Genomic DNA, 18,362 nt, shown 5'->3' with positions numbered 1-18,362 from the left:
CAAAAACAGCACAATCTTGTAAATCTGAATGAGGTCCATTTTCTCATCACAGAGTCAGAATAGTCAAGGCTAGGGACCAGGACCATGAATCAAAACAAAGCTTCACAAGGGAGATTGGGTGCATTACTGTTAGCAGGACAAATCTAGGCATCCTTTAGCTTAACTTCTAAGGCTCAGATTATTGCCAAAAGATGCAGTGGAAAGAGGACTGACTTTGGAGTCAGAAGCTGAGTGTTTAAGTCTTGCCTTTGATATTACAGCTGTAATGACTTCAAGAAGTCACTTAATCTCCTTGGATTCAATTTCCTCATTTATATGATGAGGGAGCTTGGTGACATCTATATAACTCCTTTCTATATAGCTTATAATACTTTAACTGTGACCAATATCTCCACCAAAGGCACCCCAAACTCTTAAAGCATCAGTAATGTATTCCTCTTCCCTTTTTAAAAAAAAAAGACTTTATATAGGGTCTCCTCAAATTATCTTTGGAAGGCAGAGATGAAAACAGCTTCCTCAGATCTCTACTCCTCAGTGTCTTCTTCAGATTCTTACCAGCAATGACAGGAGGAACCTTCTCTCTAACTTCTCCCAAAATCTGACCCTCTCATGAAATCCCTCTCCATAGTTTAGCAAGTAAATCCTCGTAGATGTCAAAATGCATTTAACTCTTCAGAAAAAAGTAAAGCATGCATAGTACAAATTCTTCCTAGATCCTCATAGAAACATCTTCTTCTTGACTCCATTGAGAGACACATATTTCATATAATCTTTTTCAACTGTCATTCCCAACCACAAAGCCCACATTCCCCCAACATTCTATAGACTTTGAAAACCTCCCAACAGAAATATCTGTCATTCTATGATACTTTGTCTAAACAAGGATTAAATATATATACTTTAAAATAATTTGGGAAGGGAAGAGGGGGAGTTATAGACCTTTTGAGGACTTGGGGAAAATCCCTAAACTATTATTGAAAAGAAAAATTAATCCTTTGTCCATAATCCAAACCTGATTCTTCTCTGCATTTGAACACATCTTTTTAGCATGACATCATTTTATTTCTTGAGTTGGGAATGTAATATAAACAGCCACCAATAAAATGAGAGTCCTAAATTTTAAACTCCAGTGATCTCAAATCTGATCAGAATTGCGGACTCTTAGAAATTTAGGACTAGAAGGTACCTTGATACAAGTACCTGATTCAGTAAAGTGGCCTAAAGGACTTGTTCCTGATCATCTAATTAGGAGGAAGGCAGAATTGCAATACTCAAGTGCTCTGTCTATAATACCATGTAGCTTTAATATTTAACTCAAGTTATGGCAATGACCCCTTAACTGTTTCTGAACTCAATTTAGAACATATGCATGCATATACATATACAGTCATACATATATGTGTGTGTATATATATTTGGTATATATACAAATTTACATACATATAGATTTAGATATAAAACACTGTCTTCTCTTCACCTATTTAAATCCCATCTCTAGTTTGCAAATGGGCTCTAACAACTGAAGAAGCACAGTCCAGTTGAAACTATCTTTAATGAGAGATGGCTTGAAGAGGACCACAATACTGGTAACAGGCGAGGTGGTAGGTAACCTTTTTGGATTTGTGACAAGTGTAGAGAAGAGCTGGAACATAAGGAAGGCAGTGCCTATGAGTAGTAGAGTGGGGGGGGGGGGGAGAGGCAGGAGTAGCGAAGAAGGGTATGTTTTGGTAGGGATCCCTAGGCATTTGAATGTGCTTTTGAATCCTTTGGATAGAGATCCTCAGAGATTTTATAATTCATAGGATTTAGAAATGGAAAGAATCTTAGTCATATAATCCAGTTATATAGGCAAGAGGAATATGAGAAACTCAAGGAGGAAGTCACTTGTTTAAGTGGTAGAAAGCCATTTGGGTGATGTCTTAGACTGACTACCAGACTTAAGGTCTACAGAGCCATTGTGCTGACCTATTTGTTGTATGTCCTTGAAACCTAGACAGTCTACCAGCACCATGCCAGGAAACTGAATTGCTTCCATTTGAATTGTCTTAGGAAGATTCTGAAGATCACCTGGCAGGAGAAGATACCAGACACTGAGTTCCTTTCTTGAGCTAAACTACCAAGCACTCAAATGTTACTATAGAGAGCACAACTACAATGGACTGGCCTTGTACTTAGAATGCCAATGTTTGCTTGCCAAAAAGACTGTTTTATGGAGGCAAGCACTCAAAGCAGATCAGAAGTGATTCAGGGACACTCCAGAGGTCTCTCTTAAAACTTTTAGAATTAAAAAGAAAAAAAAAACAAAAAACAACATGGGAGACACTGGCATAACACCACCCAGTGTGGCATGCCCTCATCAGAGAGGGTGCTATTCTCTATGAGCAAGGCAGAATTGAATCAGCTCAAGAAAATGAGAAATGCTACCCTAGGTGCTCACAGGGGCTATCTGTGCCCAACCTGTGGTAGAGTATTACAAACTCCTACTGATCTGATCAGTCACACCGTAACTCATCTCTAACATAGTGATGTCATTTTGGTCTTTGATAATGAACCATGCAACCAATTCCAACCTAGGTCTTCTGACTCCAAACCCAGAAACCCTGTTTCTATACCCCACTGGAATGACCCTTCCAGTGAACTTCCATTTAGGGAATGACTCAGTCCTTCTGAGGAGATAAGCATCTTTTTCTTAGCTCGCAAGAATGAGGGCCCTTGGGTCCTAATGCTGATAGAGTGATTCTAGCAGTTAGGATGATGATGATGATGATGATGATGATGATGATGATGATGATGATGATGATGATGATAATAATAATAATAACTGGCATATGTAGGGTTTTAAAGCTTGAAAAATATTTTACATTTGTAATCTCATTTTATTTTTGCAACAACCCTGAGAGGTCGGTACTGTTATTGTCCTCAGTTTATGGATGAGTTTATGAATTACCCAGGAATCATAAAGCTAGTAACAGTATGAGTCAAGACTTATTCTCAGGAAGTCCAGTTCTCCCTACCATGCCACCCCTTAACTGACAAAGTCCTGGCATGTTTGAGACATTCAAGTGGCATAGTTCTGATTGTTTAGTAATCTCCAAATAAGCAAAGAATGTTTGGGTAGGACTCAAAACTGGAGGAGTTTCTGATCATATATGTGTGTGAATGTGCGTGCATAAGGTTTTGTGTTACTGTGCTTAAGATCTAAAAGGCAAGGAAGTCCATCACCTTATAGTAGTGTTACAATCAAATTCATCAGAGACAAGAATATTCTATTGGTAGTTAAGAATCTGAGCTCCAAGACCACCTAGAGCAAAATAAAGTGCAGGAGAGAGAGATTAATACTTGAAAAGACAATAATTATATACATTAATGTTGCAATTTGCTGCATATTTTCCCCTCAGCTAAGTATATTAGGGGTTTGGTCTTTAATCATGCACACATATGCACATATACATATATATATATATTTATTTATGCACATATGTTTATATATTTATATGTGTATATAAGGGACATATGTATATATTAAGCAGGATCAAAATCCAGATATATATATATATATATATATAGATATGTATATATATCTGTGTGTATGTGCTTAAGTGTGTATGTCTATATCTGGAAAAATTATACATGGTAGAACAATCAATGCATTCCTTTTTTTTTTTTAGGTGTTTTTTTTTTTGTAAGGCAAATGGGGTTAAGTGGCTTGCCCAAGGCCGTACAGCTAGGTAATTATTAAGTGTCTGAGACCGGATTTGAACCCAGGTACTCCTGGTTCCAGGGCCGGTGCTTTATCCACTACGCCACCTAGCCACCCCTCAATGCGTTCCTAAACTAGGAATCCTGGGTCCTGTTTTTAATCATATTTTAAGAAGCAGTAAGGTGTAGAAGGTAGGAGGGTCTAGTCTTAGAAATCTGAATCTCACCCCAAGAAGATTATAATGTTTGTGCTAGGTATCTCATAGGGTTATAGCAAAATTGAAGGTGGATCATTAATAAGATCGCTTGGTTTCAAGTCCACAAACATTTAAAAAATGCTTATTGCACACCTAGCACCTGTGCCAGAAATAATGTGGCAAGCATTTGGAGTAGAGTGAATTTTATGGAACAAGGAATTTAAAATTTGTTGGGAAGACATGAGGCAGTTGGGGGTGGGAAGAGAATAAACACTTGAATTGTATCTACTGTGTTATGTGCTTTACAAATATGGTACTGGGTGGTATAGAAGAGGAAACTGAGGTTAGAAGGATATAACTATCTTGACCAAGGCCATACAGATAGAATTTGACCACAGGTCATCCAACTTCAAACTCAGAACTCTTGGCCATCAAGGGAGGCTAACTCCCTAAGCATGAAGTAACTACAGTGGCCCCTTCAGATTCATCCTTAGAGAGCTGATAAAATGTCAATGATTCTTCTGAACCCTAGTTTGATTGTCAGTGGAAGTCTAGCCACCATGCTGGTTCTTCTTATGCATCTTCCCTTAAATTATTTAATATTTAAGGGAATAAACAACAGAAGCTTTTATCACAGAGCACTTAAATGATGTCATAGGATCCTGCATTATCCAGTCTTTATATGGCCCATGCAGAAATCTAAAGTATAGAGGGAAAGGGAATCATTTGATATATAATACAAAATCTCCCCCAAGTCAAAGAGTAAGACAGCAAAATGCCTTACCATTTGACTCTCTCTCTCTCTTTTTCTGTTTCCATTTCCTTTCCCCAGTTTTTTCCTATCTCGATGAAAAAGCACTCCTAGGTTTTGCTATTTGAAGCACGGCAAGACATGAAGCTAGCCTTAAAAGCTACTTGGGATGATTCCAAGAACGATTTACATGAAGTGCTTTCTGTCCTCTCTTATAACAACTCTTGACCTTTAAAAAAAAAAAGTACAAACACCGATAAAAATCTTCACCATTCACATTCTACCTGATTTAGTCCAGGCTCAAGAAAAGGGTTTTTCTATGATTGACTCAAAGAGCAAGTTGGACCTATTGCATTCTAAAAGCTTTCTCCACTCCAACCAGCAACCACGCCTTGATGGCCAGCCCCTTCCCTCTCCCCCTTTCCTCAAAGTTCTGGCCAAGATCTTATTATCGCCCAAAGAGTGTAGAATCAACATCAAAGGGGAGAAGAAAGAAAGCATTTCCTGTTAGTGTTGAGTCCGACCATTTCCAGAGGACTGCTCTAGGATCAGTGTGAATCTCAGGTGGTGGCCTATGGAGCAAGGAGTTCTGTCGCCCATCCCCCAGTTAGCCATCCAGCTCTGGAACAGGCCCCAAATTTAGGATTAGAGTCAGGCTGACCTTTGCTGCTCTGCCTTTTGTCTCAAACCTTCTATTTCTGTTTAAACTCTACCCCTCCCACTTAATCCTGCATCCTCCTGCCTCCTCCTTGCTTGGGCCAAGCTGACATAAGCTATGGTTGAATTAAGTCAGCTGTGTTACTACTCATTTACTCTCTCAGTTGAGGCTCCCACACCCCTAGGGTCACATCTACACATCCAGGGCCAGTTTGTTCTTTTCCCCTTATAAAAAACAAAAACAAATGAGTTCTTTTTTTTTAAAATAAATCAATCTTCTAAGAACTTCCTCTTGATTTTTAGGGGAAAAGAAAAAAAAAGAATTGCTATAACATAACCTGGTATAGGATTAAATATGCATGTAGAAAAGGATAGTGCAACAGAGAGTTTTCAAAAGACGAAACACAGATTGTTAATAATCACTTGAAAAAAAATTTAACCTCACTAAGAATTAAAGAAATGAAAACTAAAATAATCCAGAGGTAACTCACCACTCACCAATCAAATTGGCAAAAATAGTTAAAAGCAAAGAAAATCAATATTTACTGGAAGAGATACGGAAAAATTGTACATTCATTCATTGTTTGTGAAATTGGAAAATTGCAGAATCATTTTAAGAGCCATCTGGCAGTATCACATGGTAAAGGTTACAAAAATAATCATACCCTTTGAACTAATCATTTCATTGTTAGGAACTACTCTGAAAGGGTTATTATCAAAAACAAACAAACAAAAAATGGTCATCTGTTCAAAACTTTTCACAGGAGTTTTATTTGTAATTGCAAAGAAGTTGAAGCAACTTAAATGTGATAATAGAGGAATGGTTGAATAAACTGGAGCAAGTTAAAGTAATGGAATATTACAATACAATTAAGACCAACACATAAAGAAATCTAGAAAGACCTTTATCAAACAATGCCATATGGAAAAATCAGAGGCAGAAATATAGAGCACACCCAAGAATCATTGCAAAGATTTATAGTCAGTGCTTGAAAAGTTGGGAGGGCATTGCAGATATTCAAATTAATTGATTAAAATACAAATAATGAAAATAGCTAGCATTTACAAGGCACTCAAAGATTTGCAAAGTATTTTGCAAATTTTATCATTCAATCCTCACAACAACATTGGGAAGTAGATGCTATTTTACAGATGAGTAAACTGAGAGAGACATGAAATGACTTGCCCAGGATTATTTATGTAACCAGCACTAGAGGCTGAATTTTTATCTCATTTGATCTATACAGCGACCTTGAGAGGTAGGTGCTAATATTGTTCCTATTCTACAGTTAAGGAAATCGAGGTAAACAGAAGTTAAGTGATTTGTCCAGAGTTACTCAGCTAGTCAGTGTCATATAGTTCTTTAACCACTGTGCAACCTAGTCATCTCTCAATAAATCAAAGGTATGTTCAATTAGTTGTACTGTTTAATTTTAAGTCTGTTTTAAAGAAAAGGAATCAAGATTTAAGATAGTGATATGTAATGAAGTTTGGAAATACAATTTAATGCCACGGTTTCTTTGAAATAAGTAGTTTTGTGAGTCACAGACCCTATCTGATTTAAAAATCATCATCACCTCCAAGAAAAAAATAATATGAGGCTGCTTTAATAATGTTTTTCTCTCTTTATATGAACAAGAAAGTAAAAACTCATTAGACTACAAGTTCTCTAAGGAATTTCTTATTTTGTTCTTATATTCACTTAACAAATAAATATTCACGTACTATTAGAAATGAATTTTGCACTGTGTGGCATCATCATAGAGTTATATTTAACAGAGGATAAAAAGATAAAAGTGTTGCTGAAAATTAAATTCAATTCTGAATAAGTGGACAAACAGCAATAATATTGGACAGATTAGATATACCATAAGAGAAGTATAAATAAATCATTATAAAGAAAGATTATAGTCAAATGGTTTGGGAGAGGTGCCTTCTCCTACCTCTTCTTTGGGGTCAAGCTTTGCCCATTCTGATTGTTTTGTCCATATTTTATTTCCATGTAAAATGGCCCTAATCCTTGTGAATATTAACTTCTTGCTTCTGCTTATTCATAGTGCATCAGTTCATATAAATTTTCAACATGGAAAAACCTTGAAGATCTTCCAGGAAGGCTATCAATGAACTATTGCCATCTCAAGGGTAATCAGGGGCTGGAGAACACACTTGGCAAGGCTTCATAAAGCAGGTAACATTTGAGGTGGATCTTAAAATAGCTAAGATTTTGATGGTATTAGGACAGAGTGAAAAATAAACCAAATCCTAGAACTCAGATAGAGATACTTCTCACTTTTGTCACCCACTATGATCTATCCGATAAGCAGAAATTAGGGCACATGGTATTCCAATAGAAGAAACAAAACAGAGGAGACAAGAAAGTACAGGATGTGTTCAAGGAAGGAAGGGCAAGAAGTTCAATTCAACTGGAACAGAGTGGCTGGAAGAAGTAGAAAAATCAGTGAGAAAGAGTTGTAATGGTCAGAGTTGATATTATGTCATGATGAGGAATGCAAAGAGTGGGTGGTCAAAAAGGTATTATACAGCCCCTTGGGATAAAAGAGCCATTCCATAAATACTTCCAGAGAGAGTAAAGCATTTGAAATAGTAGGGAAGGACACCACAGTCGTTGTTCAGTCATTTCTATTTTTTCTGACTTTGTGAACCCATGTGAGGTTTTCTTATTGGGATGGTTTGGCATTTCCTTCTCCAGCTCATTTTAGAGAAGAGGAAACTGAGGCAAACAGAGCTAAGCTTGCCCAAGGTTACATAGTTATTAAGTGTCTGAGATCAGATTTAAATTCATATCTTCCTGATTCCAGACGAGGTATTCTATCCATTGCACCACCTAGCTAGCCCAGGAGACAACAGAGGGGGTGGTCTAAGCCCCAAAGAAATAATTCTCATTGTGAAATTGTAGAGAAACAGTATCCTGCGAAGTTGTATTTCTGATTGGGGAAAGTTTTTTTCTTTATCTTTTTTTTCCTTAGAAAATTTTAAAATGTCTTTTGCTTTTAAATCATCCCTATTTCCCAATTCATCCTTCCTTTTCCTCCTAAGGAGAACCAATCCTTTTAAATCAAAGAATAAAAATGTGTTCATCAAAAAAGTCAGGCCTTATAATTCAGTGTTTATACCCACAATCTTCTGGACCTCTGCAAGAAGCAGAAGTTCTTGGGAGGTCCTTTCTCCTATCTCTTGTTTGGGGCCAAGTTTTGTCCATTTTGACTGCTTTGTTCCTATTTTATTTCCAGTTAAATGACCATAATCCTTAGGAATATTGTCTTTCTGGTTCTGCTTATTCATCTGCTTTTTCACACATCAGTTCATATAAGTGCTCATCAGAAACCTTGAAAGATTTCTAGGTAAGCTATTGATGAACTATTATTGTCTTAGTAATCAGCTTTTTACTTGGATGACCTCAAAACCCTGAATATCCAATATGCCATCCCAGGAGACAATACAATTCTACATCAGACCCAGAAGGACTTTGCAGTATGAAACCTGATTCCTTCAGGTGTCTGAGTCACTGAATACTTAAAACTTACAGAGCAGCACTTATACATTAGAACCACTAGAATCACTGGAAATCAGACAGAAAGACTTCTAACTTTCATCATCCATCATGATACAAAAATTCAGTTGGACCGTGTGACTTCAGCTTAGGGGACTAATCCCCACCTCAACCCTGATCAGTTTCCCACAAAAATCATCATGTGGAAAATGGCAAGAACTTGTGGAAATCAATATAGGTTTCCAGTATGTTAGTAGCTTTTCCATTGTGAATCTTCCTGTTTCAGCAATCTATAAGTCCAAAGGTGTACAAAGTGTTTTCTTGGGAATTTGGCTACTGAAATCCTCAACTAGTCCTTTTGCCTTCCTAAAGGCAAAAGACATAAAAATCCTTCAGTTCTCACTGAAAAACCATTTATTTCTTAAGCTCAAACAACATGGAAGACACTGTTCTCTGGAGTTACAAAATTTTAAAAAAGAAAGGAAAAAAAGTCCTCCATGATGTGCAATTCTTGAATCAAAATAAGCAGATGAGGAAACTGAGGGAAACAGGGTTAAGTGACTTGCCCTAGTAAGTATTTGAATAAGGATTTGACTTCAGGTCTTCCTGACTCCAGGTCTGGTGCTCTAGCCATTATCCACTACCATAGATAGATAGATAGATAGATAGATAGATAGATAGATAGATAGATAGATAGATCGATACATACATACATACATACATACATACATCTCAAAGATCATGACATCAGGGAAGTGATATCATGACAAGTCCATGAATTGAATTTGAATGAGGGAATGCTCTGCTAAGTTACCAGCCTCACTTTCTCCTCTAGTCACCTGGGCCCAGTGGCCAGATATGAATCAGGATGACTGGAGATGGCTCTGAATGTGGCACAGTCAGGGTTAATTGACTTGCCCAAGGTCATACAGCTAGTGTCAATTGTCTGAGGCTGGATTCAAATTCCCATGCCAAACTCCAAGGACAGTGCTTTATTCACTACACCACCTTAATGGATAGATAGATAATGTCTTGTTCTGGTTATATTTAACGTATTTCCTAAAAAGCAGACTATGTTCAATAATTCATAATTTCTCGTGTAATTTTCTTTTTTTTCTTCTGTATATACTAAAATGGTTATTTGTTGATGATTTTAAGCTCCCCATAAAAAAGAAAATATAAAAATTATTTTTTAAAAGTGCTGTTGAGGGGCGGTTAGGTGGCATAATGGATAAAGCAACGGCCTTGGAGTCAGGAGTACCTGGGTCCAAATCTGGTCTCAGACACTTAATAATTACCTAGCTGTGTAGCCTTGGGCAAGTCACTTAACCCCATTTGCCTTGCAAAAAAAAAGTGCTGTTGATTTTTCTGCCCTTATGAAAAAAAAATTTGTTTTCATATGTGATCACCTTATATAGACAAAACTTACCAAAGCTGATTTCAAGCAGACTATTCTCCAATATGGAGGGGGTGGAGGGGAAGTAAATGAAAGGGGGTGGAGAGGAAGTGAACATATAGAAAGAGCTGTGTGTCCAATATGGACCAATGTGAGAAACAGGGGCAAAAACAATGGTATTGATTAAAGAGCACACTATTGGAAGTTGAGGAACTTGGTTCAGCTCTGACATTAACTAACTGACTGACTTTAAGTAAGTTACTCAAGTCTTTTAAGAGCCTGTTTCCTATTCTGTAAAAAAAGAAAGGGTTAACTTGATGACCTATAAGATCCCTTCCAGTGCTAACATTTTATGGCATTCTAAGTACAAAAAAAAATTCCCAACCAACCATGCAAAACTCAACCAACCCCAGAAGGTCAGAACAGAATTTCTGCCTCAAAGCAAATATTCAAAAAGAGAATTTGAAAGTGAAATATGTCTTCATAATAGTATGATCATGTTAAGATTTTTTTCTATAAAGACAAGCTGGTGTTTCCTTGACCCTACATTTATTTAAAAGGTAATTTACTATGTTTTAAAAGGTAATTTATTATGTTTTTCTAATATGATCAAAATTGTGAGTTATTTTCTCAAGGGAAAGGAAATAGGGAGAAAGGAAGAGAGAATGAAGGCCAAAAGGAAGAAAGGAACAAAGAAAAAAGGAAAATGAAGAAAAAAGAAAAGGAATGAGAGAAGAAAGCAATGAAAAAAGGAAAGAAAAAGGAAAGGAAAAGGAATTTGGAAGAAAAGCAAAGGAAGGGATAACAAAGAAAGGAATAGATGGAAGAAGAGAGGCAGGAAAAGAGGAAGGAAAAAAGAAAAGAAAAAGAGGAAAAGAGAGATAGAGAGAGAGAGGACACAGAGACAGAGACAGAGAGAGAGAGAGAGAGAGAGAGAAGAATATATTGAAAAGTAAGAAAAATTATTTTGTTCAGAGAACTTTACAAATGAAATAAACAGGCGTCAACTCCAAACCAAAAAAACCCAATTCAACCACAAAACCTCCTCCATGGGGAGAATCAGGTGTTTTGATATGGTTAATTCTTGGATTTGCCAAGACTGAATATGTCCCAAACTAGTTTAGCAAAAAATCTTAAAAGTAGATAACAGTTAGTGAGCCCTGGAGGTTCAACTTCCCAATCATAAGTAGTAACATATGATGTCCCCTAAGGCAATGTGATGGTTGCTTTAGTCTTCTCTATTTCTTTTTTTTTTAATTCCACTATTCCATGCATGATGAATGGAATTGAGTCAATAATAAATGCAACAGGTTTTTGCTAAAAAGAACTAAATTGGGTAATTGCTAATGTATTCTGCCCACAGAGTACCATGTTATTGCTGCAAGTTTGCCACTAGACCAAATACATGGATGCTGGCTTTGGATTCCAAGGAACCATGTTAAAATTCTGACTGTTCCATTTACAAATTTACATTGACCCAAATTTAAAATTCACTTTCCTCATCTGTGAATTGAAGAGATTGGTGTTGCCCAATGATGATCCAAGTGAGGCATGTAGGATGATCTACTTGGGGTGTGTGCATGAGGGGGATGGTGGTACTGTTAGCATTTTTAATTAAGTTTACTTTTTATTTAAAAAGGGAAAAAATTAATTTAACATAAAAATTGACAATAGGCAGTTTTCATTTCAGATGGTCATGTGTCATATGTACAACAGGAGTTCCAAAATATGGAGGTTAATACTTTCAGTATACTGCGACTTACTATACTTTACCTGTGCTTAGTCAAGTATTGTAAATAACATGTGTTATGTGTTATATGTGTTATCTAATTTTAACCAAGAAAACCTACCCAAAATGGACATGTGGCTTACATTTTGATGAAATTTCAAAATTAAAATCAATTTAAAATTTGAGTTTCAACAACAAAAAGTTTTTTTAATAAAATCAAAAACTGAAGAGAATATCAATAATGCCAAGCAAAAATAAACAAGAAAAATGACAACTCTACTTCTAGAATGAGCTTGTCCTCATCTATATTATAAAGCAAAAGATAATGATGATTGTATTTAATCTGGTATTTTATGACCTACACTAAAATTAATGACACATTTTTAGGAGCTCTTTTCAGATTTCTTAACAGCTAAAGACAAAAGGTCACATACATAGCATTGGAAAAACACTTGTTTGTCCAACCATAGCAAAAAAAAGCTGCAAAAGAAACTAAATGCATTCCTTTGTCAACAAACATCAGAAAGGGTAAAAACATCACTTGTACAAAGATATTCATAGCAGCCCTGTTTGTGGTGGCAAAGAATTGGAAATCAAGTAAATGTCCTTCAATTAAGGAATGGCTTAGCAAATTGTGGTATGTGTATGTCATGGAACACTATTGTTCTATTAGAAACAGGAGGGATGGGAACTCAGGGAAGCCTGGAGGGATTTGCATGAACTGATGCTGAGTGAGATGAGCAAAATCAGAAAAATACTGCACACCCTAACAGCAGCATGGGAGTGATGATTAACCTTGATGGGCTTGCTCATTCCATCAGTACAACATTCAGGGACAATTTGGGGCTGTCTGCGATGGAGAATACCATCAGTATGCAGAGAAAGATCTGTGAAGTTTGAACAAAGACCAAGAACTATTACCTTTAATTTAGGGGAAAAAAACCTAATATCTTATTGTCTGATCTTCCTATCTCTTTTACTTTTATGTTTCTTCCTTAAAGATGTGATTTCTCTCTCATCACATTCAATTTGGATCAATGTATACCATGGAAACAATTAAAGACTAGCAAATTGCCTTCTGTGGGGGGTGAGAGGGAGGGAAGTAAGATTAGGGGGAAAAACTGTAAAACTCAAAATAAATAAAATCTTAAAAAGCTCCAAATATCAGCACACACATAAAATGCTACTGAATATTTGAAGATAAAAATATTAGAAAAAATACACAATGTGAGAGGGTTGCTATAGAATTGTATGAAAATACAGATGTTTCTAACTTGTCTCAGTTTATGTTATTTGTTATATTCTGTTGCAGTAATGAAACAGATGCACATAAAACAATTTTTTTGTGAGCTGTTAAAGAATAGATGTCCTGGAGAAGATGTATTCTCAGTATTAAGTAGTTTCTTCAATAAAAATGATATTTTATGGAAAAACTCTACAAATCTATGTAAGCCGCTGATGGGAGTGGCAGCTTTGAATAGAATTTTATAAAAAGGATTATGCAAAACCTTAGTGAGATAGCACTAGCTATGAAATTCATTCATTGGAGGCAGCTGATGGCATGGTTAATAGAATACAGGACCTGGAGTCAAGGAAGAGTTGTATTCAAATTCAGCCTCAGATACTTACTACACACACACACACACACACACACACACACACACACACACACACACACACCTCTGTTTCCTCAGTTTCCTCACCTGCAAAATGTAGATAATGATAGCCTACTTTTCAGGGTTGTCATGACATCAAAGGAGATGTTTGTAAAATGCTTAGCACAGTTTCTGGAACATTAACAGACTTTTAATAAATTCTTGTTCTGCTTTGTCTTCCCTCTTCCTTTACTGTCACTCATAGAGAAAACATTGTGGGAACAAGTTGGAGACAGAGACATACAAGTGCCACAGGATGTCATCAAAGCGAGACCTTTAAGAAGCAGAATCTTTATAGTACTTTGTAGTGAGATGAGGACTAACCATGAAAGGTTTTATACCACAGAGACTCATTAGTCATCCTGTGGGAAAGTGCTTAGAAGAGCTGTTAAATGTGAAGAAGTTTTTTACAAGTTACTTTAAAAGAAAAAAGGAGAGAGAGAGAGAGAGAGAGAGAGAGAGAAAGAAAGAAGAAAGAAAGAAAGAAAGAAAGAAAGAAAGAAAGAAAGAAAGAAAGAAAGAAAGAAAGAAAGAAAGAAAGGTGGGCCAAACTTGCTGACCTTTATCTGGAGTGACAGACAGCTGTCAGCAGTATATTATTTAGTGAACAGTTTTTTTTTTTAAATCAACATACTTGATCTGTCTCTTCAAAGTAAAGGTGATTCTTTAACAATGAGTAAGAAAGAAATTGATCTTGGTTGTGGAAAGGATATTTTGAAAGTGGATATTGGAAACATTGCCATTGTTGCATGACTTTGTTGATGTCAATGATGTTAATATACTCCTATAGCTGTAAACTTTAAAAACTTGGAAACTGAGTATTCCAACCTGTTGAAAAAGAATTCCAAATAAAGAATTTCAAAAGAATTTTGAACTCATTTGTTAAAAACATAAACTTTTGGAGTATTTAGCATAAACTGAATGAAGGAAAAAAGGGAAATTTATTAATCAAATGGTAACAAAAATATTTGTATAATTGGTGGATGGTATTGAAAAATGATTGTGACTTAGTAAGCAGAGTACTTTCTTCCATTTGGATCAATGTGTCTTTTTCACCTATCATCACTAAAATAAAGACCTACAATAAATTTAGCTTAAAACCCAAAACTTTAAAATTACTGTATCATAAAATATTAAACAAAGATTTTAAAAATAGGAAGCACATTCAATTATAAAATGTTTTAGGAAGGGTAAAACATTTTTGAGTCATTAACAAAATAAAATAACATTTAAAAACATGGGGTGGCTAGGTGGCACAGTGGATAGAGCACTGGCCCTGAGTCAGGAGTACTTGAGTTCAAATCTGGCCTCAGAAACTTAATAATTACCTAGCTGTGTGGCCTTGGGCAGGCCACTTAACCCCACTGCCTAGCAAAAACCTAAAAAAAAAAAATCTTTATTTTTGTTTCATTTATTAAAATCTTTTTTGTGGATTTTTACTATATATAAAAAAAAGAAGGAAATATGTAGATAAAATTCACAAATAAATAGAGACTATTAGGATGAGCTCAAAATAATTTTACTGATTAGAAATGTATAATTAAGAAAGTTTAGGGTAGCTAGGTGGCACAGTGTCAGGAGTACCTGAGTTCAAATACGGCCTTAGACACTTAATAATTACCTATCTGTGTGGCCTTGGGCAAGCCACTTAACCCCATTGCCTTGAAAAAACCAAAAAAAAAAGTTTAGAAGTCACATTTATGAATGGGGTGAAACAAGATTAAAATTAATTGCGAAATATTCTAAAAATAAGGGAAAGTACAATACAATATATGTTATATTAAATTATAGTTTTCTAAGTCAATATGCAGCCAGCCAGCAGGAATCTCTATTTGAGTTTGATACAACTGGCCTTAATAACATCTAAGATGTCTTAATAATTCTATGTACTAGAATTAAATATTAAACGAAGAACCCAATGACCAGAGTTATAAAGATAAATCAAATTAAGTTTTGTCCAGGAGTATGGCATGAATTTGGAGGCAGGAAGACCTCATTGAAAATCTGACCCTTCCTGGTTAAGTGTCCCCTAGAAAAGTCAAAACCTATGTGAGTCTGCTTCTCCTCTTTAATAAGGGGACAATAGAGGTAGTGACTACTTCACAGTTTGTCATAAGACAAAAATAATATAATGTCTACATCATGCTTTGCATATGAGCTAGAGATAGAGGAATGGTGGCCTCGGGGTGAGGCAGACCTGGGTCTGTCTGTTTCTGACTAATAAAATGATTGTGAGACTCCATGCCTATCACTTAACTTTTCTGTCCTCCAGACAACTCTCTATGATCACAGGTTGCAGAGAAGATGTTTCCTGGTAGAATCAGTCCCTTCCTAGGAACACTCACTACCAAAGCAATCATAAATCCAATTATACAAAGTATTATATAAATGTCAGTTATTATTACTGTTATTATTATTTATATGGCTAAGTATAAGCTAAGTAGTGTATTTTATTGACTTGAAGATACAGATTCAGAGCTCTCAAATAACACCTCATTTTATAGATGAGAAAACAACAGTCAAGTGACCAACATCACTCTCTCAATGAGTGGGAAAGTAAGAATTTGGACTAGAATTACACAGAAGCTGAGAGTCCATGGGTGCAATTTATGCCCAATGCAGCTCCAAAGAGCTCCTTCCTGTAACCATCATAGTATATTTGACAAATGGCTCTTCCATTTCAACTTCCAATGAGAGAGAACCCAACCCTTCCCAAGGTAGTCCATTCTACTTTTGAACAGTTCCAGAGGTTAGAAACATTTTCCTAACATCAACCTAAATTTACTACTTTTCAGCTTTCATTTGTTTTTCCTGGATCTACTCTCTAGGGCCTAACACAACAAATTTAATCTCTCCTCCACACGACCATCTCTGAAGATGTTTGAAGATAACTATCTCCCTCTCCCCACCCCATATTTTCTTGTCTTTAGGCTAAACATTCCCAGTTCCCACAACCAATTCCTTCACATGACATGCACTCAAGGTACTTTTTCATCCTAGTCTTCGCCTTCTGGACATTTCCCAATTTATTAATGTCCTTTTTAAACTGTGGTCCACAGAACTGTATTGAATACTCCAAATATGGTCTGACCAGGGCAAAGGATATCTCTGGATGTCCTCATCTCTGGAAATGGGCAGCTCTAGATCCCATTAGAGAAACTAGGTGCCTTCACTCCGAGTCTAACATTCTTTCCACCACAGCACACTAATTAATGAAGATTATATTGGTTACTTCAGGAAGCTCCCCTTCCATTATTGTTTCACCTATAAATAATAAACTGTCAATTTCAAATAAATGAATGGATATACAAAGAAACCTCCAAAGTCGCCCGGGAAATTCTTGTTCTGTGGATTATCTTAAAGTAACACATGCTAGGGAATTTTGATGGTAGGATAGTAATTCAGTCCTCATCAGTTGTGAGTCTGAGTATCTTGCTGTTAATTTAAAATCTTAGCCAAGCATTTTGCTTTCTTTTCACTTACTGATTTCATTGGAAATTAGCTATGGAGATTCATTTAAACAGTAAATATGCCATTTGGTGTTATTCCAAATGAGCTCATTTTAAAAATTAACCTGCTTTTCATCTGATGGCTAAAGTATAGTGTTCTTGTCTTACATTAGAAGAAAAAAAAAGAGAAAAGGTCAATTAAAGCATCTGATCTAACCTTAAAGTGATTCACCATTTATTACCCTTTAGCATCCAATAAATCTCAGCTTCCCTCACTGTCACTTCGTTGTGATTAATGGGCCTTCACAAATCCTTCTATGGACCTGGCCATTATTTTCTTCCTCTAGTGCCTGTAGGCCTCTGAACAATTCCTGCTGATCTCACAAACTCCGGAAAGGCAAGGAAAACTAAGAACTACTTCTGTCAGGAGGTTTAGGAGGCAGGGATCTAGCTCAGCAGTCCCCAAACTGTTCTCCAAATAATGTGACAAGGGGATTGGTAAAGAAATGGTAATGCTAGCTATATTTCCCCTTCAAAAATATTAGATGTGAAATGATGTATATATCTAAAAAATTACTTACTATGGCTGACAAATTTTCTATTGGAAAATAAGCTTAATTTCCTTAAAAATGTTCTTAGGCTTCCTTTGTCCCAAAAGTCTTCAACCCTGCCCCTTTTCTCCACACTAGCATTTACTGGTTCTGTCAAAAGGGTTTTTGCCTAAGCTGCTCTGAGGTCACTTGGCTAATCTAACAAGACAGAATGAAGAGAAAATGCTGGAAGTGGAACCAGATCTAGGTTTGAATTTTGTCTCTGCCATGTATTTACTGTTGTGATCCTGAGCTAGTTACTTAATCTAATTTTTTTTTCCACCCATAAAATAAGGTGAACTAGATGGCCTCCAAGGCTACTTTTGGCTCTGAATTCATGATCTTTCATAGATTCTCCTAATTCCTGTGAAGGAAGGAAGGAATGAAAAGAGGAAAGAAGGAAGGGATGGAAGGAGACATACATTAGTTTCACATTCCCCAAAATAAGACACAAATTTGGAGTCCAAGAAATTTAAAGTTTTAGTTTGAGGGGTAGCACAAAGTGCAGTCCCTCCTGCAGAGGACCTCCATGATCAAAACTATTTTAATAAGACATTTTAATTGTCAACAGATAACATTATCAATAGATGCAATTCATAAACAAAAGTTATTTGTTGTGGGGGCATGGGGTAGTTCACAAACATTTTTAGAGTATAAAAGGGCCATGCGATCAAGAACTTAATAATCATAGATAAAGTAGATAGAGCTGGATGTGGGGTTAGTAAGAA

General features: G+C 36.1%; 1 protein-coding gene and 1 long non-coding RNA gene across 8 annotated transcripts in view; one reads left to right on the top strand and one right to left on the bottom strand.

Annotated features, from left to right (window-relative positions):
* ZNF827 (zinc finger protein 827) overlaps nucleotides 1-18,362 on the bottom strand; it is a 249,568-nt gene that overhangs the window by 117,974 nt on the left and 113,232 nt on the right. The gene's annotated exons all lie outside the window — the stretch shown is intronic.
* On the top strand, nucleotides 213-14,042 carry LOC141517818 (uncharacterized). The gene is made up of 4 exons (XR_012477001.1): nucleotides 213-636; nucleotides 1,499-1,601; nucleotides 7,362-7,492; nucleotides 13,801-14,042. It is a non-coding gene; the product is annotated as an uncharacterized LOC141517818 (long non-coding RNA).

The sequence above is a fragment of the Macrotis lagotis genome, chromosome 3 (assembly GCF_037893015.1).
Source record: "Macrotis lagotis isolate mMagLag1 chromosome 3, bilby.v1.9.chrom.fasta, whole genome shotgun sequence".
Lineage (NCBI taxonomy): Eukaryota > Metazoa > Chordata > Mammalia > Peramelemorphia > Peramelidae > Macrotis > Macrotis lagotis.
The sequence above is the reverse complement of the archived record's forward strand: the minus strand, read 5'-3'. Positions and strand labels throughout refer to the sequence as shown.